General features: G+C 36.6%; 1 protein-coding gene across 1 annotated transcript in view; it reads left to right on the top strand.

Annotated features, from left to right (window-relative positions):
• Positions 1–25,046, top strand: part of FAF1 (Fas associated factor 1) — a 276,569-nt gene that overhangs the window by 147,063 nt on the left and 104,460 nt on the right. The window lies entirely within an intron of this gene.

Below are 25,046 nucleotides of genomic sequence, written 5' to 3'. Positions count from 1 at the left end.
AGATTATTTATGGTCTTCTGTGGTTCTGTCATTGGCTGAGGAATGTTAAATCAGAATTTGAGAAATTAGGATTTTAGAGCCCGAGGTCTTTAAGCATGTGTTAGGAGTCAGAAAGGTATTTAGTAAATGCTTTCACATTAAAAAAGAGATCATTTCTAAACAGAACCAGTACACGGTCGCTTTTCTGGAAAATAGGATAAAAACTGCACATCCCCACCTTCCTTTCTTTTAGATAGAAAGGAGTTTGTGAGTGAGAGGCGGCCATCGGGTTGGATCCTCCTGGTGGGGGCAGTTTTCTTCTGTAAGGTCTCCTGATGCCATGTGCTGGGCAGGCGTTGAATTGCAGGCGCTCCCCTGATCCTGGGTCTCTGGCCTCCACCTTATAGGAGCTGCTGTGCAGATTCAGAATCTCAGTTACAACATACCATGCTGTAGCTACCTACTAAGTAAACTCATAAACCTCCACTATAGTCATTTCACCTGTTCCTGCAAGGTAACTATTTCTGAATTGCAGAATGAATCACATTCAGCTGTGCTTACGCATCTTCAGTGGCCACCTAGTACTTGCTGATTATGTACAGATTTTATGCTGGCATTTAAAACCTTTCATTCATTGGTCTGAAACTTCTCTTCCAGGTTTATTTCTTCATACACACCCAGAGGAAATATTTCTTGAATAATTGACTGAATGTGATACTATAAATATCTCAACTTTAGCTAAATACAAATTTTTCTGTTCTTCAAATATACTTGGTGCTCTCTCCCACTCTGTGTCATTTAATCATACTATTCCTTCCACCTAGAATCCCTATAGCAATTCTCTCCTTTCTTCAAGACCGTTCTTTAAGAAGTGTTGCCTGTATCCCTCTTCCCATGCCACCTTCTTCAACCCAGTTAAAAATTAGCTTATATTTCTATTCTATTTAAACTAGTGTCATTTTTCCTTATTTTGTTTTTATCTTCTTTCATTTCGATTTTGCTAACAGATGGAAATGGTAAAAAAATGGTTTCCCAGCGAAGGGGACATCTCATTACATTTTGATTTGTGCACAGTTATGTTCTAAGACCCCCAGCGGATGCCTAAATCTGCAGATGGTACTGAACCCTGTATATATTATATTTTTTCACTCAAAGGAAACACTTTACAGCTTCTTTGGCATATCTGAATTGCTAGCATCACTACTCTGTGCTTTGGGACCACTATTAAAAAATAAGGGTTACTTGAACACAAGTAGTGTGATACTACAACAGTCCATCTGATAACAGCTGCTACGTGACAAACAGGTGGGCAGCGTATACAGTGTGGATACTCTGGGCAAAGGGGTGGTTCATATCCCAGGTGGGGCAGAGCAGGACAGTGCGGGACTTCATCGTGCTACTCAGAACAGCATGCAATTTGAAACTAGTTTATTTCTGGAATTCTCCATTTAATATTTTGGACCATGGTTGACTACGGCTAACTGAAACTGAAGAAAACAAAACTGGGTGGGGGTGGGGATACTGTACTTGTGTTTTCTCCTTTTGTAAATTCAAAACATTGGGAGCAAGAACTGTTTTCCTCATCTTTGTATGCTGCACGGATGAAACGCAGTTTTACATGTTCGCTCATTTGCCTTGTTCACCGCGCCACTAAGTCGACATCTATGAAAATAAACAACTTGATCATAATAACTTAATAAACTGAGAATTAGGGTCATTTTCTTTCTGATAACTAAATTACCAGAATTCTTTAGTGGCAAGTAGTATAACAGTAAGAGGGGGCAGCTACACTGAGCTGATTTGTACCAGTGGGGGGGGGGGGAGTGAGCAGATCAATGCAAATTTATTGAATCCTAATATTGCTATTATTTGGTTAAGTTACTTAATGTGTGAATTTCAGTTTCCTCATCAGCAAAATGAGGATGATGTTAACACCCTTGGAATGCTGTTGTGAAGATTAAATTTATTGCATAATAGGTCGAACCACGTGAAATTGCCACTTTTTAAAGATAAAATGATTGAATATTAGGAATTTCATATGGTTTTACCTAATATGTAAAGTACATACAATGCAGGGTTTGGCAGTTATGGCTGTCAGCCCAAATCCCACTCACCATCTGTTTTTGTAAGTAATGTTTTATTAGAACAAAATCACATCCACTTATTTATTTATTATAGATAGCTGCTTTTACACTATAACAAACAGCAGGGCTGTTTAGTTGCAACAAAACCACATGGCACACAAAGCCTCAAATATCTGCTATTTGGTCCTTTTCAGAAAAAGTTTGCCAACCCTTGGTGTAATGTCTGGCATTCAGTAGGCATTCAACAAACATTAGCTCCTTTTCCCTTGAGTAAGCACCGTCTTTATATTGCATACACATGCAGAATCAGAAGCATTCTTTGAGTAGCTTAAGGGTCATCTTATGCTATTTAAATTACTATGCTAGCCTGTCCTAGGTCAGACAGATTCAGGCAATCTTTAGACATTTTTACTGACTTTTTTTTATTTGGCAAGGTCATAGATAATGTTGCTTCTGATAGTGGTGAGACTCAGTAGTTTCAGAGGGTTCATTGCCCTTGTCAACATATAGAGTCTTTTACAAATAACACAGGCAAAGACTAAATAGACGAAAGAACAGCTTTGAAAGCAGTAAAAGAAAGTTTGAGTTTAAAAGGAATGAAAAGTTATGAAATGGACTATATCCTTAACAGAGTGAGTGAAAAATTCAGGAAAGTGGAATGAAGCATTCAAGGGACATATTTACTTAGTCAGTATGAGGGAGAATACATGGAATTGAGAGCCCCCAGTTGTGAATCTTGATTTTGGTTTATTAAAATTATAAAGCTGTAGACTACTGTTTCTGCTCATGAAAGGGTAACTACAATGGGAATTTTATTCCTTCTATAAACAACTAGAACACTGAATAAAATATGTGCAACAACTGTTTTCAGATATTAGACAACAGATAGTGCAGGATTCTGAAAAAGGAAACAAATAAGCCCTATGGTAGTCTTACATTCTGCCTGGAGGCAATTTGTGGTTCCCAGAGCAGGGAAAGGAAACCAAAAATGGGACCTGGTGATTTTATTAAGCTTGAAGAGACAGAGCTCCAGAAAACTACATAGGTTTGCCCTGGTCTTTAACTGAATACCAATTTGTGCACACATAGGGTGAAATTCCTGGAGGCTGGATGAAAAACAACTGCCAGATAAAAGGACAATTAACTGGGACCTGTAGGGCATGCAGTTCTCAGAGCTCACACAGAACTTGGAATAGTTTTTTTTTTTTAATACATCTTTACTGATTTCAGAGAGGAAAGGAGAGGGAGAGAGAGAGATAGAAACATCAATGATGAGAGAGTGTCATTGATCAAGCCTGTAACCGGGCATGTGCCCTGACCGGGAATCGAACCCCGATTGCCTGGATCCTAGGTCGACACTCAACCACCGCTGAGCCACGCCCGGCCCAGCAGAACTTGGAAATAGTTTGAGTTCCCACCAGCCATAGTAGAGACATCTCAGTGAATACATGGGACATTCAAGAGATACCCTCAGAAGAATCACGCCTTGGTGGAGTGGGTAAGCTAGACCTAAAGTGAAGGCTACTCTAGGACTGCCCTTTTCTAAGCATAAAAATAATTTTCAAAAGGAACAAGCTGATTAACTGGTTTTGTTCTTTAAGAACAGAGTTCAGCATCCAACCAAAAGTTACTATCCAGCCTAGCCAGCGTGGCTCTGTGGTAGAGTGTCAACCTATGAACCAGGCGGTTATGGTTCAATTCCCAGTTCGCGCACATGCCCAGGTTTCAGGCTCTATCCCCAGTTGGGGCCATGCAGGAGGCGGACAATCAATGACTCTCTCATCATTGATGTTTCTCTCTTGCTCCCTCTCCCTTCCTGTCTCTTAAATCAATAAAAACATATTTTTTCTAAAGAGTTACTATCCATATGAAGAAGTAGGAAAATCTAACTCATAACCAGAAGAGAAATCAGTCAAAAGAAATAGACATAGAATTGACTTAGATAATGAAATTTAGCAGCTAGAGATTTTAGGTATTATAAATATTCTGAATATGCTTAACTATTTAAAGGAAAATACAAATTTAATGAGGAGAGAATAAATATGTAAAATAGAATAACTTGTTCTAGATATAACAATATAATATCTGAAATAAAAATTTTTCTGGATGGGCTTAACAGCACTTTAGAAACTGCCAAAGAAAAGACTGGTGAACTTGGAGATATAGCAATAGCAACTATCTAAACTGAAGCACAGAGGAAAAAGCATCAAGGATAAATATATAAAGTATCAGTGACCTCTGGGACAAAATTCAAGCAGTCTAACATACATGCAATTGGAATCCTAGAAGAAGAGAAAAAACGGGGTGTGGGGAGGAGGAGAGGAGGCCAAAAACAAAAAAAAATTGAAATAATTTCTGAAATTTTCCCATATATGATGAAAACTATAAAACTTATAGATTCATGAAGCTTAATGAATCCCATGAAAGGTAAATACAAAGAATTCTGTACTAAGGAGTTCATAATCAAATTGCTGAAAACAAGTTATTAAGAGAAAAATTTCAAAGCAGACAATAGAAAAATAAACATTATACAGAACAGTTATAGACTAGATATCTTGTCAGAAACAATGCAAGCCAAAAAATGGTGGAATCACATTTTTAAAGTACTGAATGGTTAAAAAAATGACAACTTAGAATTCTGTATCAGGTGAAAATAATCTTTCAAAACTGAAGCCAAAATAAAAACTTTTTCACCCAAACAAAAACAGACAATTTGGTGGCTGCCAGCAAACCTGTACTACAAGAAGTATTAAAGGAGGTTCTTGAGGCAAAAGGAAAATGATAGCAAAATAAACTTGGATCTACACAGAAGAATGAAGAGAGCTCGTAATGGTAAAACTGGTTAAATAGAAAAGACATTTCTTTGTGTTTTTAATTTCTTTAAAAGATAACTTTAGGATTTTTTTATTTTTATTTTTTGAGAGAAGAAGGCGGGGGGGGGGGGAGACGGACAGAGAGAAACATTGATCGGCTGCCTCCTGCACACCACTCACCAGGGATCAAGCCCAAAACCCAGGCATGCGCCCTGACTGGCAACCTTTCAGTGTACCAGGCAATGCCCAACCAACTGAGCTGCACCTGCCAGGGCTAAAAGATAACTTTAAAGAAAAGAACAAATGTAGAATTTGAACATATGTAGAAGTAAAATACATGACTGACTCAAATGACAGAGTGAAATTATACTGTTGTAGGTTTCCTATGTTATGCGTGAAGTGGTATAGTAATGCATTAAAGGTAGTCTGTTATATTAATGATGCATATTGTAAACCTTAGAGCAACTACTTAAAAAAACACACAAAAAGTATAGGTAATAAAGCTTTAAAAGTGATAAAATGAAGCCCTGGCTGGCATGGCTTAGCCATTAGAGCATCGGCCCTTGGACCAAAGGGTCGTGGATTCGATTCCTGGTCAAGAGCACAGACCTGGGTTGCAGGTTCGATCCCCGGCCCCCATCAGGGTGCATGCAGGAGGCAACCAATTGGTGTGTCTCCCTCACATCAGTGTTTCTCTTCTTCTCTCCCTCCCTCCCTTCCTCATTCCAATCTCTGAAATACCAATGGAAAAAATATCCTCGGGTGAGGATTAACAAGAACAAAAAAGATAAAATGGAATACTTAAAAATAATAAAAAATAAGGCAGGAAAAAAGAAAAAGGAACAAAGAAAAGATGGAATACATATAAAACAAATAGCAAAATGGTAGGTTTAAGTCCAGCCATAGTGATAATTACAGTAAATATAAATGGTCAACACATTAAAGAACAAAGGTTTTCAAAAGGAATTTTTAAAAGCAAGACTCAACTATATGCTGCCTATATGAAATGTACTTTAAATATAATGACAATGATAAGGTAAACATAAATGAGCACAAAATATTTACCAAACTAATATAAGGAAGCTGTTGCCCTGGCCAGTGTGGCTCTGTGGTTAGACTATCAGACTGCACAGCAAAGTGTCTCAGGTTCGATTCCTGGTCAAGGGCACATACCTAGGTTGCAGGTTTGATCCCCAGCCCAGGGCCACGTGCGGGAGGCAACCAATTGATATGTCTCTCACATTGATGTTCCCCTCCCTCCCTCCCTCGCTCGCGCTCTCTCTCTCTCTCTCTCTCTCTCTCCCCTTTTCCCCCTTTCACTCTCTGAAAGTCAATGGCGAAAATACCCTTCGGTGAGGATTAATCAAAAGAAAAAAGAAAAGGAAAGAAAGCTGTAATGACTGTATTAACATCAGACAAAATACAGAAAAGGAATATTACCGGGACTAAAGAGAATCATTTCATAATGATTAAAAGAAAACTCGTCAAGAATACATAGCGATCTTAAACATATATGCACCTAATGACAGTTTCAAAATACGTGAAGTAAAAACTGATAGGACCAAATGAATAGACAACTTCACAATTAGAGTTAAAGATTTCACATTCCTTTCTCAGCAATTTATAGGAAATGGCAGATAAGGATAGAGAAGATTTGAAAAAAAACACTCTTAACCAACTTGACCAGATGCTTTATAATACTTCAGCAAAATACAGGTTCTGTTCAGGTGTGCATGGTACATTCACCAAGGTAGACCTGGACCATAGCTAAAGTCTCAGTACATTTTAGAGGAAAATGAAGAATATTATCCCTGACCAAGACAGAATTAAATTACGTATTTTGTAATTTTTGTAATTTGTAATTTACATAAATTGTCTTTATTCTTATACAAAATGTTTAATAGTTTGTTTCCTTGTATACTCAATATTATCAATAAAAAAGCTACTTAACATGACAGGTGAAATTCACAAGGTTACAGATGACAAGAAATACATAAAACAAAAAAGTTACTATATAGCACCAAAGAACATTTGGGAAGTAGAATTAAAAAAAACAATTGTACCACTCATGATTCCATGTAAAACCATGAAATATTTAGAGATAAATCTAACTAAATATGTGTAATATCTCTACATTGAAAATTACAGCTTATTGCTGAAAGAAATAAAGTCCCTAAAAATAGATATATCATGGTCATGGATTGAAAAACTCGGTATTTTAAGGTGGTAGTTCTCCCCACACTAATCTATGGATTCACTGCAATCCCTATAAAAAAAATCAGTAGCCTTTTTTCGTGGACATTGTCAAGTTAATTCTAAAATTTATAGGGAAATGTGCAGGACCTAGAATTCCCAAACAATTTTGAAAAAGAACAAAGTTGGAAGATGTATACTGCCTGAGTTCAAAAAATAATAAAGTATTCAAGACAATATGGTATTTGTGTAAAAATAGACATATAATTTGGATAAAATAGAGCATTCAGAAATAGACCTATGTATACATTGTCAAGTGATTTTGTGCAATGATACCAACATAAGGTAATGGAGAAAGGATGGTCTTTTTTTAAAACAAATGGTGATGGAACAACTGGATATCAGTAAGAACAACTTCAGCCTTTACCTTATGCCACACACAAAAATTATCTCAAAATGGATCATAAGCCTAAATGTAAAAGCTACAGCTGTAAAACAGAAGAAAATATAGGAAAAAAAATCTCCTAAGACCTTGGAGTAGGAAAAAATTTCTTAGAGAGGACACTAAAAGCCCTCTCCGTAAAAAAAAAAACAACTGATAACTTGGACTTCATCACAATTTACAATTTTTGCTCTTCAAAAGATACCATTTAGAAAAGGTGGGGGGGCAAAGGCTAGGAGAAAATATTTACAAAACATATCTGGTATAGGGCCTATATGCAGGTTATACAAAGACTTACAGCTAAATAATAACACAAGGCAATTTGGGGAGGTGATAGAAATTTTTGGTATTTTGATTGAGGGATGTGAGTCAGTGGTTAGAAGAGTGTGTATGTATGTCAAAACCCCTTGAACAAGTGCACTTAAAATGGGTAGTTTAACTAGTGTGGATTAGGATAAATATGTTGATCTGAGGCCATATTGGTAAATGAGAAGATGAAATGCAGAACCAGTATTCAACTCCAAATTTCCCCTTCCCTGTGCCAGTGTTCTTTCTTTTGTACCATACTATTTCCTATGTGTTCTGTATTTCTCAAAATAGTTCCAACTTTAAAATAATCTAGCCTAATTTTTTTCCACGTTGCGCTCATACTGGTTTGAAGCTTTACAATTATTCAATAAAAGACAGAAGTCGAGAAACAAAATCAGCCTTTATTTTCCTTTATTAGGTTAGCACTTGTGTGTCTTGAATAGAAATGAATTTTAAATTTTCACTCTAGCACTTTGGTTTGTGTGTGTGTTCTCGAATAGTAGCTATGTCATTAATGAGGCGGGGAATGAGCAGCAATACTCACTATTTTGTTACCCACAGTTACTTAACAAGTGTTAGATGAGTATATTAGGACACATTTATATAGTGATTTGTATATACTTCATATACATGATCTCATTTGAGCCACGTAGTAGATTATAAGTAAATAATTTTTGATAGAAATAGTATACAGTGGAATACAGTTCCTATCCATTGTAAATTTTCCTGGGGGTTACTTCAAACCATCTTTTCCTCCTTAGCTAGCTCTTCGAGAGGAGTACTGTATACCGTATTTGTTTACTTATGCCTCTCTTTATGAGACTATGAGCTCCTTGAGGACAGGAAGCAGGCCTTCTTCATCTTTGTGTTTCAAGTGCCTGGCACAGCCCCTGGCACAAAATAAACACTCAGTAAATGTTTCTTGTATTTATATTAAATGTGACACTGAAAAGTCAAGTGATTGGCTTTAAAATGCAATAAATAACTGCTAGCCCAGTACTCCAATACACATTACTGCTTTCTTCAGAGGCACCCCTGATCTTTTTCAAAAAGCCAAGCCCTTTTCCTCTGTTACTGCAAAAGGTCTTACTGGAACCCTTGTACCTGACCCTATTCTGTAACTGAGAAATGGAAGGTTGTTTATAATACACATGTGTGCTAACTAATCTCTGGCATTTGTGTTTGCAAGTTAACATGCTGTCTCTTGCATTTGAACAGCTGTAACATATGTGATAAGATTTCTTAATAAGTCACTTTCTTGAGCAATGGAAATATGAATATGAAGAGTAGTGTTCCTAGCTTGTTAAGTTGTACTTTTAGACCCTTGGGTTTTAGATACAATCAATTGCATGTAATTCTCTGTTTGAGAAAGGTAGTGAAGGTAGGATTATAGCCTGTTTTGGAGCTAACAAAGATTCCATGCCATTTTTTGATATATAAAAAAAACGGGGGGGGGGGCGGTGTTTGCAACTGTGTCTAATTGGTTAAATTCTTATAAATTTTCTAACCTGAACAGAAGGCTTGAAATGAGAATTTATGCAATGTAAGTAGCCTTCTGAGCTCAAGGCGACTTATAGTCAAATCAGTTGCTACTCCACATGATGACATTGTTTAATATTCTACATGTAGAATATATAGGGTTGTTTTGATAAATATCTGTAAGAGATTGTTGGTACTGATTGTTTTCACAGCCAGTGAAAGTCTTTTTGTTCTTTTATTATATGTTGGCAGTTGTGATCGACATGGAATAAACTGCTTTACAGTTTATTACTTTCAAAGTACAAATTTAAATGCTGTGGATTCAGATGTATAAAAGAGATAAAATTACAGACAGCTTTGAGTGGCAGTTACACATCAAACCTCACGGGGGTTTGACAGGCAACGAATATCGTTATTAGACGCTTTTTCCATAATTGCTGACATTTATCCAGTGTTTCACAGTATTTGCTAATGTATTAATGCAGTCAATCTCTGAGAGGCTGCACATGCCTTTTTAGCCCTGGCTTTTATGGGATTCTGAAATTCATAGACCCACAGATACTTATTCCCTCCTGGTTGCCGTAGTGACAGAGCTCAGAGATAAGCCAAGACAGAGCCCTTTTGTGATTGCTTTTCAGGTGACATTCAGCGGCAGCTTGAGTAGAGTGTCCTTTTATAGTTCCTGTAATTCAGAAAATGATAACAGCTTTTTGCTGCTTAGAAGAGAAGTCTGTGGACTGCTCCCGGTGGGATTTCAGTTTGCTATGCCACTTCATACCAACACCAGCCTGATAAAGTTCTTATTATTGTGGAGATTTCAGAGTGCAAGGGGACTGAATTAATTATGACAGGTTAGGAAATACAGGACCGATACTACAAATAAAACTTTAAAGAACCAATAGACGTTCTCCAACCATATGTAACAAATTAATTGGGCAGTTTAAGCTGTTAGTGATGATATACTTAGGCAATTGCTTAATAAGTGCACTTGACTATTGAATTGCTTGTGAACCATGCTAGCTATTTCATCTTAAAGTTTAGAAGTTATCTTTTGTTTCTGTGTATCATTTTCTTATTTGAAACTATTGCTTCAACATTTCATTGTTTTGAGGCAGATAGCTTTATTTGGACACTTTCTTAGTCAGGGTTATTTCACAGATTTTTTTTTTTTCTTCAGTATTTTCAGCAGTGGAATAATTAAAAATGAATGTTTTATAAGTAGCAGCTTATATAAAGTACTTCAAATTCAAAAGAAACACTTGTGATGGTAGAGCATGGTTGGGGTTGGGGGCAAAGTCAGTTCAAGCAATAATTGGAGAAAATATAATTTTATTTGGAAAAACCATTGATGCCCTAAGAAGCCATGTTTTTCCCCTAGACTCTTAAAGCTGGGACAGTTAATAGTCTTAATTCTGGAAGAAGAACTCCAGTAACAATGGGTAAGTGTGGGAAACCTTGAGAGCTGGAAACCACTGTGTGTGTAGTTGATGGTTATTGAAAAGAGGCAAAAAAAAAAACCCACATAAAAACCACACCAAGAAGAAGCAGGAACACTAACTCAAATTAAACCATGTAAATCTGAAGGGAAGTATGAAGCACTTAAATATCTTACCCCTAAAATTTAAATGTAATTCACAGTTAAACAGGAAGCAGGTAGAATGAGCTGAATAGAGAAGTAACTTGAGAATCTGAAGAGATGGAAAATTTCTAAATTGCTGGTGAACCGTGCTAGATGAACAAACATATGGTTAGCACATGAATGAAGGCTCAGAAGAGAAACCTGGCCTAAAAAATTGAATTGGTTATCTTGGATTAGGTGTGCAGTTGAAAAGCTGGAGATCTGATTCGTGTTACTTGTTTCTAACCTTTTAGTCTCAATTAGAGCAGATGTAAACTCAACTCTCATTAAATTCAAATATTTGTAATTCAGACAAAAACGGGTAACCTTCAGACTAGTAACAAACAAGTATGACATTTTCAAATGATATTTAATAGACCCTTATTAACACTGTGTTACCCCATGGTATTCATTGCCTCTTTTAACTTCTTGTGGTTAACTTAATAATTAATCATCAGCTTTGATATACTAAATAAGAGAAAAAAGCAAGAGAGAAATCTCTAAGAGTTGTATTATTGTATGAAGTGTTTTTCTGTGCTGCGGTTATCCACTTAGGAGTCTTTCTCAAAATTTAGTCATCCACTGAGAAGGTCTTAAGACCATATCACCCTGGCCAGTGTGACTCAGCGGTTAGAGCACCCACCCGTGCACCAAAGGGTTGTGGATTCAATCCCTGGTCAAGAGCACATTCCTGAGTTCCAGGTTTGATCTCTGGACCCGATCAGGGCGAGTGCAGGAGGCAACCAATCGATATGTCTCTCTCTCTCTTCCTCTTCGCCCACCCCCCTCTCCCTTCCTCTCCCTGTAAAATCAGTAAACATAAATGAATGAATATAAATTAGCAGTCTACAAGTGCTCTTTACTTGGTATGGGTTGTTTCAAATTTGATGCATCTGTTGAGCTAGTTGACACTTGAGCCTCTGAGGAGATGAAACTCAATACAGATAAGGTTCAGTATAGTTAGGAGATGGTGAGAGCAGCAGGGTCATGGTGTAGGAGAAGATGATATTAATGAGCCTAGGGTATGGAGACTAGGGTACAGTATGGAGTTACCAAGTCTAAGGTGAGGGAAAGAACCAGGTCCTAGAAGAGGACTGGGGAACAGGATGGAGTCTAGAGGAAGCTCCAGGCTGCCTCCCAGTTATGCCCAATTGTGACCACCACTGTACCCAGATATACATAGCTATACTGTCAAAGGTTCCCCAGGGGAGCCAGATTTTCTTTTCCTCACAGTATCCCCAAGGACGTCCCACTCTAATAGAGCATCACTCACTGACACTTGCCCCTTAGCTGCCTATCTGTGTCTAAAATGGCAGCCTACTGGTTCTTAAGCCCGAAGAAACCAACTTTGGTCAATGCCTCCTCAACTGGCAAACCAAGAGAAGGCTCTCATCACCCTCTTTTCCCAGCAGACTTCCCTCAAGACTGGCTCCAGTGTGGCATTTTTTCTCCTAGGCCATAACTGAGGAAAGGTTTTAGTGTTAGGAAATTGGAGGAGGTCAAGATTGGGTAATGTTAAGTTGGTCCTGTCAAATAGGCTTGAATGTCATTTTAGTGGGGGAAGAGTTTATATGACATCGTTTGGAGGCTCTTGTATTAAGTGGTGAAATATGTGAGTATCTTGAATGACAAAATGTGGAAAAAGAGTGTGGTACATTGAAGCCTATAGGCCTAGCTCATAGTCTTCCCTTTGCCTCTTGTCATCTTTTTGACCTTGGGTAAGTCACATAAGTCCTCTGGAGTTTGGTTTCCTTCACAACGAATTATATTAGAAGATAGGCATGTGACCATGTAATAGAAGACCTTAAAGTAGCTTCAGGCAGATTTACTAATTTTACTAAGCCCATGTTTCCTCATCTGTCACATGGGAATGTTAGCAACTTTAGGATTAAATGGGTTAATGAATATGGATTGTCTGTCTAAGTAAAAGTTCGTTTCTTTCATGTGGGTGAACAGATACAGATTCTGGAATCAGCAACATGAGTTAGAATTAAGTTTCAACCCTACCAGGAGCAAATAGTTTCTCAGGACTTTCCTGAAACAAGGGTAATAATACCTACCTTATAGAGCCCTTGTATTAATAAGAGGTAGGAGGTGAATTTAAAGTGTCTGGTGCATAGTAGGTTCTCAATAAATATTGGAGTCTTCTGCCTTTTATTTTACTATCTTTCCTACCCTTCACCTTCAAGGTTTCTTCTAACTTTAAAATTCTCTAATTCTATACAATTCTAATACATAAGTCTTTAGCAAATGAAATGGATCAACTAAAAATAAGTAATTTCAAATAATATACAATTCCTGAATGATAACCTTACTAGTGTCCTTGAAAAAATAAAGCTTTCCTTAATTCTCAAATTATTTCTTGCATTCATTTTGCTGACAGATCTCCAGAGATTTTTATGTTTGTTTTTGAAGGGATATTTTTAACATTATTATTATATGTTGATCAAAATAATGTTGTATAAAATAATTTATTCCTAGCCTCTGAAAATTTTTTTCAATTTTTAGTTTTGTTATATTCACATTAAAGTGTCTTTTTTTTTTTTAACTATAGTACTTTTCAACAATTTTTTTTAGCTCAAAGTTACAGGTTGATTCAGTTTTTGAAAAATAACATTTGTAATTAGCACACAACAATTACCGCCTGTTTTGGGGAGTTAACATTTTAGCACAGCTTTTATCTTAAACTAATTTTTTTAGCATTGATAAGTGCTAGAGGTATGAATCTGCCCACAGAAGACATGCTTGACTCAGGAATGGAGCATTATTTTATCTTGTGTCAGAATTTTTTAAAAGATTATTAGATTTGAGAATTTTCCTATTTTTTTAATACAAAAATTATTATTGTGGGTGTGTACATGTACCTAGAAGAACCAGTGAACCAGTAAGTATAAACATACACATATATTATAGAGAGGATTACTTACTAGTTCTTATATTTACCTGAGTGTGAATCCTAAAAAATATAATAGTAAAATAATGCTGGTATGTAATTACTCTTATGTGAGTCACTATTTAAAATGTGTTAGAGTATTTTTATTTATAGTATACCTTACTGGATCATTTCTGTAACACTCTGTAAACATTTTTATTAGCTACATTATGCATCCCTATAATTTTGGATCATATCTTACAAAGTAAAGTTGAAGTGACATTTAAATTTCTCTAATTCCCATGAAGACCACAGAGATGAAATATATTAGAATACACAGATAACTATACACAGACATTAAATATGAAATGAAACTAGTGCTCCATTATAAAAAAGTGAAAATATATAAGTTCAAATTATGTTGATGTTGAATTTGAGTGGTGTGTATTTTGCTTATTTTGACTGGTGGTTTTAAGTCATCAGTGACTACCAAATTAAATTTAACCTGTCTTTATGGCAGAATCCTTTTGAACCTTATACTTTTCACTCAAACTGGAGGTCAGACAGCACTCTAATGATCGTTGTTAGTACTTCTTATTTCGCTTTGGAGTGGTTTCCAGGTAGATTTTTATTTCTCTAGAAAATTGGAAGTATCTTTTATATTTTATCTTGGCAAGGAAAGTAGGGAAAGTACCAATTTAATTTCAAGAAATAGACATTTATTATGTGGCCGGACTATCAAAGCAACCTACTAAGTCCTATGAGGGGCTAAGAAATGAGAATATAAGATCCAGGCTATGTCCTCAAGGACCTTAAGGTCCAATACCTAATTATAGACACAGTTAGAAGAACCACATACCAAGAATTCTAGAGGTTCACAATAAGGATATGGGAGCTGAGCAGAAGGAGAAAAAGCACTTGGCTGGGATGGGCCAGGCATAGATTAACTAGCAAGATGAATTTCTTTTTTCTCATTTCTAGATTACACCCATTTAAGCTGCTGTGCCTAACTTGGTGTAGTTAATTCAGACTCTGTTTTCCCCAGGAGCAAAAAGCCATGACAAAATGCCCAGCAGTACTATGTACATGTGCTGAGACCAAAGCTGTTACCATAACTGCCTGAGTTTTGCCAAGGAATTAGATGCTGCTGGAAAAATATCCAGAGCGCCTGTGTTTGCTGTCCAAAGAGTTCCACAGTGTTGTGGGGTAAATGGCATCTCACTATTGACTAGACATGTGTCAAATGGCTGGTTGGTACTCTTTATGCATACAAAGCAGGCTTCAGATGGGTCCTTGTATATTTGAAGGTTCTGTGGTTATGATGAGCTGAAGTCGCCACTGCTTAATACAGTAGCTCTCTAAAATAATGATGTTTTTCCGCTAGCAGAATCTCTTAATCAAACTTAAATTGAGGAGCCAGCTTGAGGTAAAAGCACTTTTCTAACCTCAGATTTTGTCTTGATTCTCTGTATGTTTTAATTATAGAATAAGGTAAAGGACTTGTTTTAATAAGATCCTGGATTTGTATAATCAGTATTTCCTGTGTTGACATTATATGCTTTTGTTAGTAATGACGTTCTAAATGTTAGAAAAATGAAGAAAAATATCTTGAGGAGTATTTTGTTTTGGTTTTTGTTTTTTGGGGGTTTTGTTTTTGTTTGTTTTTTTTTTGCATAAAATACCCCGTTTGTGTTCTGGTTTAAGAAAAATTCTACACTTCTATTCATGTATATGATGGTTTTAAAATTTGTGGAATTGTTAAGGTACTGCAATTGTTGCCATGCCAGAATTACCATGGATTCACCAGTGAATATGATTTCCTGCAAGCAGGCAATTAATTTCTTCTGTTGAATTCCTGCTCAGCATAATTATTTTGTCCTTTGCTTTTCGTAAGTGTTTAAAATTAGATTCTGTGTCAGAGTTAGTCTCTGTAATCTCTGGCTCGCATCATCAAATTTGGTTGCTGTGTGTGTGTGGTGTGAAAACAACATTGAATTCCTTTTAAGTCTGACCAGGTAATGGGCATTGGCATTTGTGAATCAGATTGTGCATGCTGTGGCAAATACACATCCATTCACTGTTGTTTTGTTAGTGTACATTAACACTGATTATGAAGTGGACATATTTATTTCCCCGGCTTTCTAGATCACCATCTAAATAACAGCAGCAAATAGAGAAGTTTCCAGAGCTTAGCCATCATCATTTGGTGTTTCCTTGAGTCCAAATTGAAGTAAAAATGGTATAAAAGACCATTTTATTTTTTAAGTTCCCTATCTGGAGAGAGTAATTAACTCAAGATCCACAATTAGCCTCACAGCAGTCCGTATGAACCACCCCCAACCATCCCAGGTCTTTCAGAGGTGGCATAATTCTGAGATTATTTTGCACTTGAAACAGAGAGGCTTATAATAAGCAGCCTGAAACACATTTAAGAGTGTGAGGTTTTTCCTTTTTCTTTTTGTGTTAATGTCTGCTTTCTCTAACGATAATTTTCTGGCTTGCAAGTGGAATAAAAACAAGTATTAGGAGAAAATGCTTCCTTCCTACCTAGTTATAAAGCTGCCTTTATAACTGCTTTGCTTTACTGGAAATTTCGTTATTGAATTAATTTCTTGACACAAAATAATTAAAATGAATCAAATATTCAAGCTTTGGAGAGAACCATGAAGAAAACTTAGGCCCATTCATTACATTGCCTCCTGGTAAAGTGTAATAAATTACTGGCTCTTCCTGTTTACCTTTTGATTTGATTTTGTTTTAAAAGGAATGTTCAGTTGCAGAGCATTCCTGCATAATTCAGATATGACAAAGCTCAACCCTGGGAACCTTTTCTGTGCCTCTCTGAATATTTTTTATGCAACCTGCTTTTATAGGTTTAAATTACATTCTGTGACACTGTTTTTGTGGTTGAATTAGAAACTTTTTTTTTTTTTTTTTTTGTAGTTAAACCTGTGATAAGTAATTGTCACAGTTAGCGCCCTGGTCCAATGCTAATTTGAAGTGACATGTCCATACTGGCCCTGCGTAACATGAAGAAGCCTAACAGGTGTGAGGGGTGTGGCTTCCCATGGGCTCTGTTGAACTTCTAACCAGAGAAAAATAGCAGAAAAAGTGAAATGAACCTTGAATAAAGCTGTCAGCAGCAATTATCTCAGCAACACTTTGTGGGGAGATAAAATAAGCACTAGTGTTTTTATAACCTGAACACACTGCACCCAGGATAGATTTTTCACCCATTTAACATAAACTGCTAAATACCTTTCAAGAAATATTTTCAAAGAGCCTAATTAAACAATAGCAGTTATCATTAAATATGAATTGTTGGAAGACATGCATTCTTTATTTTAACACATGGCTTCTTTTAGGTGCTTGTTTAAGTAGTTTTGGTAACAAAACTTTTTCCCCATGCTTCTGGTTTGGGTAAGCCTTTATGGTGTGAAATCTCAAGTAGTGTATAGGACATTATATTATCTTCTGGGAAAGGATGCTTTCAGAGTTAGAAAAATGCTTCAGAGTTTGGTTTGCAGTTACTTTGAGAGGTATTCAATGTATTGGCCTGGCCCGAATGGAACAGGATAGTTTGTGTTATTGAGATGAATGAACTGCAAGTAATCATATCACCACTGCTGCTGTACTTCTTGGAGAGGTATAACACACTGTACTTCTTGAGTGGAGTAGGAAGGACCCAGGGAAGATTTATTAAATCTTTTTCAATTTGTTCTCCAACCACCATCGTTGTTTTCTTGGAAAGCAGTATTTTTAAAGTATACTTTAATACACTTCTAAAATAATTCAAATGACATAATGACTATGTTTGCCTGACCCTAATGGAAATATAGAAAACTTAAAAGTGTGATTTTTCGTAACAAATTTTCAGGCTATAGAAGCTAACTGGGCAAAAAAACACACAGATGAGATTTTGCAACATAAATGACTCTTTATTTCTTTCATCACCTTTCTATACCTTAAAATAGAGTTATGATTTCAGGTAATCTAATGACATCTAGAGATTAATTTTTTTTTCATAATTTAACTTTACCATGTTTCTGCACCTAATAAATCAGAGGCTTAACAAGCTAGCCAGGTTGGTTCACATTTAAAGTGGAGGTGATGTCATTTAAAAAAACACAAAGAGTCGATATATGTTAGTCCTGATTCTGCTATATTTATTAGCTGTGTGAAAAGAACCTCACTTTTCTGTGGAATGGGACTGTGGCAAACTATACCAGGTGCATTCTTACTAAGGGTATAACAAGTATTAAATATAACAGAATAAAATAGAGCTAACGTGGTCCACTCTGTATTCACAAACCTGTAGCTTAGAGAACTATTAACTTCATCAAAGCAGAAACTATTCACCATTGGCTGTATCCCTGAGCACTCAGCTGAGTGCTTGGCACATAATGGATGCTCAGTAACTATTAGTTAAATGAATGAATAATAGTATTTTGCACTCTACTTAAAACAAATTTAGTACTAATTTAGTCTGTTCCCCAATTATATAGCTAAATTTCTACCATCAATTATATATGATTGATGGTAAAAATTTTGCTATATATAAAATTTATACATATATATATATATGAATGAACTCCTTAATCCTCACAACAGTCTTACGACTTAGAAACTTTACAGAAGAGGGGATTGAGGCACTGAGAAGATAGAAAACTTTTCCAAAGTCATTAGCTATTAGCGGACAGAGCCAGGATTTCAAACACTGGCATTTTGGCTTTGGGGCCCAAGTTAATAGTCACTCTGCTTTTATACTTCTCCACAGAGGTATAGGGCCACCTGATTACCAAAGAAATTGCCTTACAGAGACAGATGGTTATCCAGGAACTTCTTTGTTACAGGTGCAAGTGATTTGAGAGACATGGAGTTGCATTTTGGGGGTGAGATTCCTTCCTTGTTCAGTGGGACACTTCTCTCCCTCACCTTCCAAAACAGCAGGTCCCCTGATCCACTGTACCCATTGAAGCAGTGTCACTGCCTTTCTTGGGACTACCTCTTCCTAAGAGACAGAAATGTGAAACAGGACTATGACCTGGGTAGACTTCCACAAATGTAGGATGACAGAGTTTGATGCCTAGATGTTTGGCTTTCCCCTCAGTTGGGTCCAGTTCCTAGACCAGGCTTTATTCCCTTTAACCCAGACCCTAATCTACCTACATAAGAGCTCTGTCTTTAAAATCCCCACTCCCTGCTTCTACTCAGCTCCCACCTGGAATTCTGGTCCTTCCCTTGGGAACTAGCTGACTAAAAGGCGTTTATTTCTGGAAGATTTGTACAAGTGTCACTAAGTATGAGTGACTGCCAAGACAGGTATTTTAGAGAACAGAAAAAATGTTGAGGTTGGTGAGGGTATAGAAGGCTTTCAGGAAGAAACTGAGCTGAGTTTTGAAGAAGTGCTATCACTTACTTTTCTCTTAGGAGCTGAGCATACCTATGAAGTGGACAGGTGGAGAGGAATGGGAGGAAACCAGGCAAGAGTCATGACGTGAGCAGAAGCCTAGGAGTAGACAAGTGCGAGCCATATTTTGGGATCGATGAACAAACCAACCTGAACACAGTATGAAAAAGTAGTGGGGGTTAAGAGCTGTAATAGCTGGGAAGGCGGGCCAGGTTATGGTCTTGAAAATTTTGTTCAGAGTGAGAGAAAAGAACTTGGAAATCATCTCGTCCTTTTTTCTTTCTTTTTTTTTCTTTTTTAAAATTTTACAGGTGATAAGATGGAAAGGAGAGAGTTGATCAGGATCTCACAATGAATAAGAGGCAGAGTTAGGATTTTAACCCAGGTCCTTTTTTTTTTTTTTTTTTTAAGTAGTGTTTTTGTATTAGCCCACCAATGTTTTTACACACCTGGAATCCTTTCAGAGGCAGCATTGATGGGAGAAAGTCATAAAATGGCACCATGCAGCCTTAAGACATAAAAGAACAGTAGTCGTTTTGCTTTTATAGTGGTGACAGAAGAGAATAAGCTTCCAGGATGGATAAATGTATTTAAGCTGAAAATTCTCACTGGCTTAGCTGGTCTCCCAAACTCACCAAAGCAGATAGGAACACTCCTTTCCTCTGCCCCCAATAACCTGTTTTCCTATCTCTCAATCTTGCTTAAGTTCATCTGACAGGAATTAAATAGGAAACTTGTAGCAAGTTTCACTTTTGGACATCACTTGTAACATATCCTTTTAAAAATTTCAGCCATAAGCAGGTGGTGAATGTCAGAGATGGGCTCTTAAAAACACTCAGAGCCAAAATATATCTAAACATACTCTCCACTGGGTGGCACTTAGAAGAATTTCATAGAAGCTCTTGAGATGAGATAAGAAGCCCCTCAATAAGTTTACCTGGTTCACCTAGGAAGAAAATATTTTACTACATATTGGTCAACATCTGGATATCTTTGGTGTGGAAAAGATGAAGTAATATATTTGGTTGTTCTGTGTATGTTTCAGAACACATTCTAATTTTGTTAAATGTAGTTGACGTAAGATGTAAAACACTTATATCAATAAACACTTAACTGGTAGTGATCCTGTCATCTAGGCTTAAATTCTTAAAGACAGAGATAATTGGGGATTGCCTCTGAAAACACCTATATCAAAATCTATCTTTCTGGCAAAGAGCCAAAAATGAAGTGTTGTGTGGTGATTGTTTTTTAAAAAGTTTCAAGATTAATTAAGTGCTAGGCACTTTTTCACTTATCATCTTTTTAATGATGTCTACAAGAATATAATTCCCATTTCTTAATGAGGAAACTGGGGTCTTATGAGGTCAAGCCACTTCCCTGGGAAATGACATTAAATATCAAAGCCAAGATCCAAGGCCAGGTTATCTGCATCCAAGTGCCCGACATATAACAGGAACTTAATAAATGTTTATTGAATGATTATAGACTCTCAGTAACTATGATTAATATTATTTATTCAGCAACTAGCTCTAAGGTATGAAGTACTTATGGGGAAGAAAAGCAAGGTCAAGAGAAATCTACATGTTTCAACTTACTTTTCCCCCCTCATCAGCCTTGTGAGTTAGATGCAATATATTTAATGTTCTTTTCCCTCTTCTGCCCTCCACCAGAGGGTGCTCATAAGCAATTAAGTGACATAGAAGTAGAGACAGGAACTGAGAAACTAGTGCAATTTTAATTCACAGCATAGATTATTGGCCTCTGTGTAAAATAGTTGACTTTAAAACAGAACTCTTGATTCAACTGAAAATAGCTTCTTTGAATTAAAGTTGCCTTGCAAATAACAGCTTGTGTGCCTCTCTGAGCTAGTATCTATATAGATAAACCTGCACATTCTTGCTAAATGAGTGTGAGACTGTGCCACTAGGCAGTGTGAGCTGGTCTAATACGGCTGTTTCTTATATAACTTAATGCTCTTCATAAGTACTCTAGTATTCTGAAGTACTTCAGAAGCTCTTCTAGTGTACATACTAGAATAATAAAATCCAAGAATGTTATCTTCTGTATATTCAGCTTATGAAAGCATATCTGTTTAGAAATTGTAATTATGTTACAATGGGCAGCTCTATCTCCTGATGGTGTAATCCGGTTCAGAGGCTGGGATGCAATGGAAGATTAAAAAAAACACACCTTTGTGTTGAGCAATCTCTTCTGATAGAAGGACCTGAAGATAATGTTGGACCACTGCAAGAAAGCATGAAGGTGGGCAATTCTAATGTGGAAAAGTAGCATCAGGTGATTCTTGTTTTCAAGATCTGAAGATTAAAAGAAACAACAACAAAAACAAGTCAGGAGCATTTTAAATTATTTTTTCTAAAATTTTATTTTAGAAATTTGAGATTATTAAACCAAAAGAGTAATTAGTATTTTGCAACAAACTAGAACACCTTTAAAGAACACAGTTAAGGTTATTTAGTAGAAAGACCTAGGTTAGAAGTTACGAGAACATGCTTGTGCTGTCATTAAGCAGATGTGTGACTTGGGGCAAACAACTTTACCTCTGTACATCTCAGGTTCTGGGTCTTCTTGTGAGGAGAAACTGCTTTTTATTCGGAATCTGTTGAGGATGGTGGGGCTACTGATAGAAGAAGTTTAGGAGTAGCCTGCTGATAAACTTCTCTCTGAGGATTCTCATTTACCAGCTTGGAAGGGAGCAGGGCATCTTGATGGAGGAGGTGAGGCAGCGTGCGTAACTCCGCTACGGCTTCAAGATGAGGGGTTCTCCTGCTTGGGAGAGCAGCAGCTGATGAATTCTAGGGGCCTTTCCCACTCCAATATCGTATGAGTCTAAACTGAAACCATCTATAGCCATCTTGTTTCTTCAAACTCTGCTTGCTTGTATGATAGCATTCATATGTATGTACATAGAAGGCCTCAGAATTTGTTACTGTTGTTACTGTTGATGTTTATTTCATTAAGCCTTACCAACTTGCCAAATCCATTGAGGACTGTAACACAGCAAGGCCAGGCAGAGGACACAGTTTTTGAGCTATTTACACAGGAGCTTTGTACATAATTGATCTTGACCTGCACATCTCTTGTAATATTTCACTGGTTCCAGATTATTATTAGTCACTTCCTTTTTAACAGTGTGCATTTTTTTATGAGGTGACTAAACTGCTCTTTAACCCTGCTACAAGAATGTGGCAGTGGGCTAGTCCAGACAAGTGGATGTGCACTTGGTAACTAACATTCTTAATAAGCTTGCTTCAGCCTGCCACAAATTAAAGCTCTGTGATTTTTCTAGCACATAGTGATTAAAAAAAAAAAAACTTGGATTGTGAATAAATAAGTTTTTTTGATTTGCACTCTGGTTGGCAGTAAATGAAACTTCAGCCTCATGATTTGGTTTGTCTTAAAGCAACCTCAATAATCTGTCTAGCTAAGCTGTGAGCATCTGAAAATTTTAAAGAGGTGATCTAGCAGTCATCTTAAGGGTTCCTTACTCATAAAAGACTTGTCAGTCAGACATGTGATATAGTTGAGAACTCCATGGCCTTTGGAGTCAAATATGGTTTGCTACTTAGTAATTGATTGATCTTAGACATGTAGTTCTACCTTTCTAAGGCTGTTTTGTGATCGATGCAACTGTGATTATCTTTATTTGGCAGCATTGTCACATGCGGTAGACATATGTTAAGCACTTAATATGTAGTTCCTGAGAAATGGAGTTGCTATTTTAATTAATCCAAAGAAAGTAATTATTGTTTTTCAGACCATAAGACAACATATAGTAGGGCCTTAGTAGGGCTGTTTGATTGAATGCTTTTTTAAAAAAATATCTTTATTGTTGAAAGTATTACAGATGTCCCAATTGAATGCTTTTTAAATGGCTGTGAGCTAAAACTGCCCGAGTTTGAATTTTGGCCAACTACTCAGTACCTGTGTGACTTCAGGCCAGCTTCTTAATCTGTGTAAGGTTTAGTATCCTCATCTTTAAAATGGGGATTAATAATACCTATCTGACAGTTACTGTATTAAGTGCTGTAATGAGTACAAAGCACTTTCCATAATACCAATATGTATCAAATTCTCAATAATAGCAATTACTAAAATATTTTTTAAATTATTGAGTAATTTCATGAGTATTTGTATAATTAGTTCAAAACTTATAAAATTATAAACTTCAAAATATGTGTAGTTTATTGTAGATCAATTTTGCCTCAATAAAGCAACACTTGGGGCATGTGTGTAGTGTAGGTGTGTCTGTCTGTCTATGTTCTTTGTACTGCAATAATTGTGTTTAATGCTGGTGTCTAGTAACATTCCCAAACCTGGATGGAATTAATTATGCTGTTCCCTTATCAGCATGACAAGCTTGAAATATGTTTTTTTTTTTAAAGTTCTTATATTAGTGTTCTTTTTAAAACAGGGGAGTTGTATTTTACAAACTGCTTTTTTTAAAGTTTTAAATAGTAAAGTTGTGGTTTGAGAATTGTTGGATTGTGTTACTAAGTGTGTTATATGCAGGGCAAGTATCCTGCATTGTGATTACTAAGATCTGAAATAGTGATACAGAGGCTCACTTGGTCAGTTGTAGACCAAGGAAAAGTGTTGGCCGCTCTCCTCTTATCTCAGGAATGATTAATAGCCATGGAGATGGTTAATGCTCATAACTGTAGAAACAAGCCCATTGAGGAGCCAGCCATTTATAGAACCATGTACTTTCAGTGAGCACTTTTCCTCCACCTCCTTCTGTGACTAAGCTGTACGCAAAGGTAGTCACAGTGGGAATTTAATCACCATTTCTCTTTTCCAGGTCCTAAAAATAATGATCATTGGAATGATAACAGCTCTTCTGCCTATGTCAATATAGTTTCAAAGCCAGTTTTTACTTACTTTATTACATTTAACCCTTTTAAAATTCCACTGAGAGCAAGGGCAGAGATTACTCATCTCAATTAATAAATGAGAAAACTCTGGCTTAGAATAGTGAAATGGCTTTCCCAAGATCAGGAGACTAGGCAGTACTTGAATTGAGATTTTCCTGGTACCTGGTCGAGGTTTCTTTCCATTACGCTACACTGATTGACAGTGATGTTTACCATCATTATTATTTGATTACCAGAGGATTTCACATGGGGGTAGAGAACTTTTTTCAGATGCAAAATATTGTGAAGGTAATGTGGCTTGAAATTTAGACTATAGCTTCTTACCCAACTTAGCTTTGCTTTTATTTGTACTGAAATGAAATAAATTGAGCTAATTATGACAATTATGTTGATGAATATGATTGAATAGAAATGACAGAATCAATGCACATTTGCTTTTTTAAAAAACTAATCAGTTCTAGCATTTTTTAAGTACAATACCAAAACATCTAAATGCAAAACAAACAAAACCTCTAACCAGACTAAGTGAAAAAATAACAATACTCCCCCGGCCGGGCGTGGCTCAGCGGTTGAGCATCGACCTAGGATCCAGGTGATCGGGGTTCGATTCCCAGTCAGGGCACATGCCCGGGTTGCCAGCTTGATCCCCAGTTGGGGGTGTGCAGGAGGCAGCCAGTCAATGATGACTCTCTCATCATTGATGTTTCAATCTCTCCCTCTCCCTTCCTCTCTCTGAAATCAATAAAGATATATTAAAAAATAATAATAACAATACTCAAGCATATGCTTTTTATCAGTGTAATCTATATGACAGCACATGATAGAAAATAATAGGATATTTATTTGACATTTGCTTTTTTCACTTTAATATTCTTCAGATAATTAGCCTGATTATAATACATGTTTGAAATGTTATGATCAACCTACTATTGTTTCTTTAGCTGTTCCCTATGAA

The sequence above is a fragment of the Miniopterus natalensis genome, chromosome 9 (assembly GCF_054644295.1).
Source record: "Miniopterus natalensis isolate mMinNat1 chromosome 9, mMinNat1.hap1, whole genome shotgun sequence".
Lineage (NCBI taxonomy): Eukaryota > Metazoa > Chordata > Mammalia > Chiroptera > Miniopteridae > Miniopterus > Miniopterus natalensis.
Note: the sequence above shows the minus strand (reverse complement) of the source record. Positions and strands in the feature narration are given on the sequence as shown.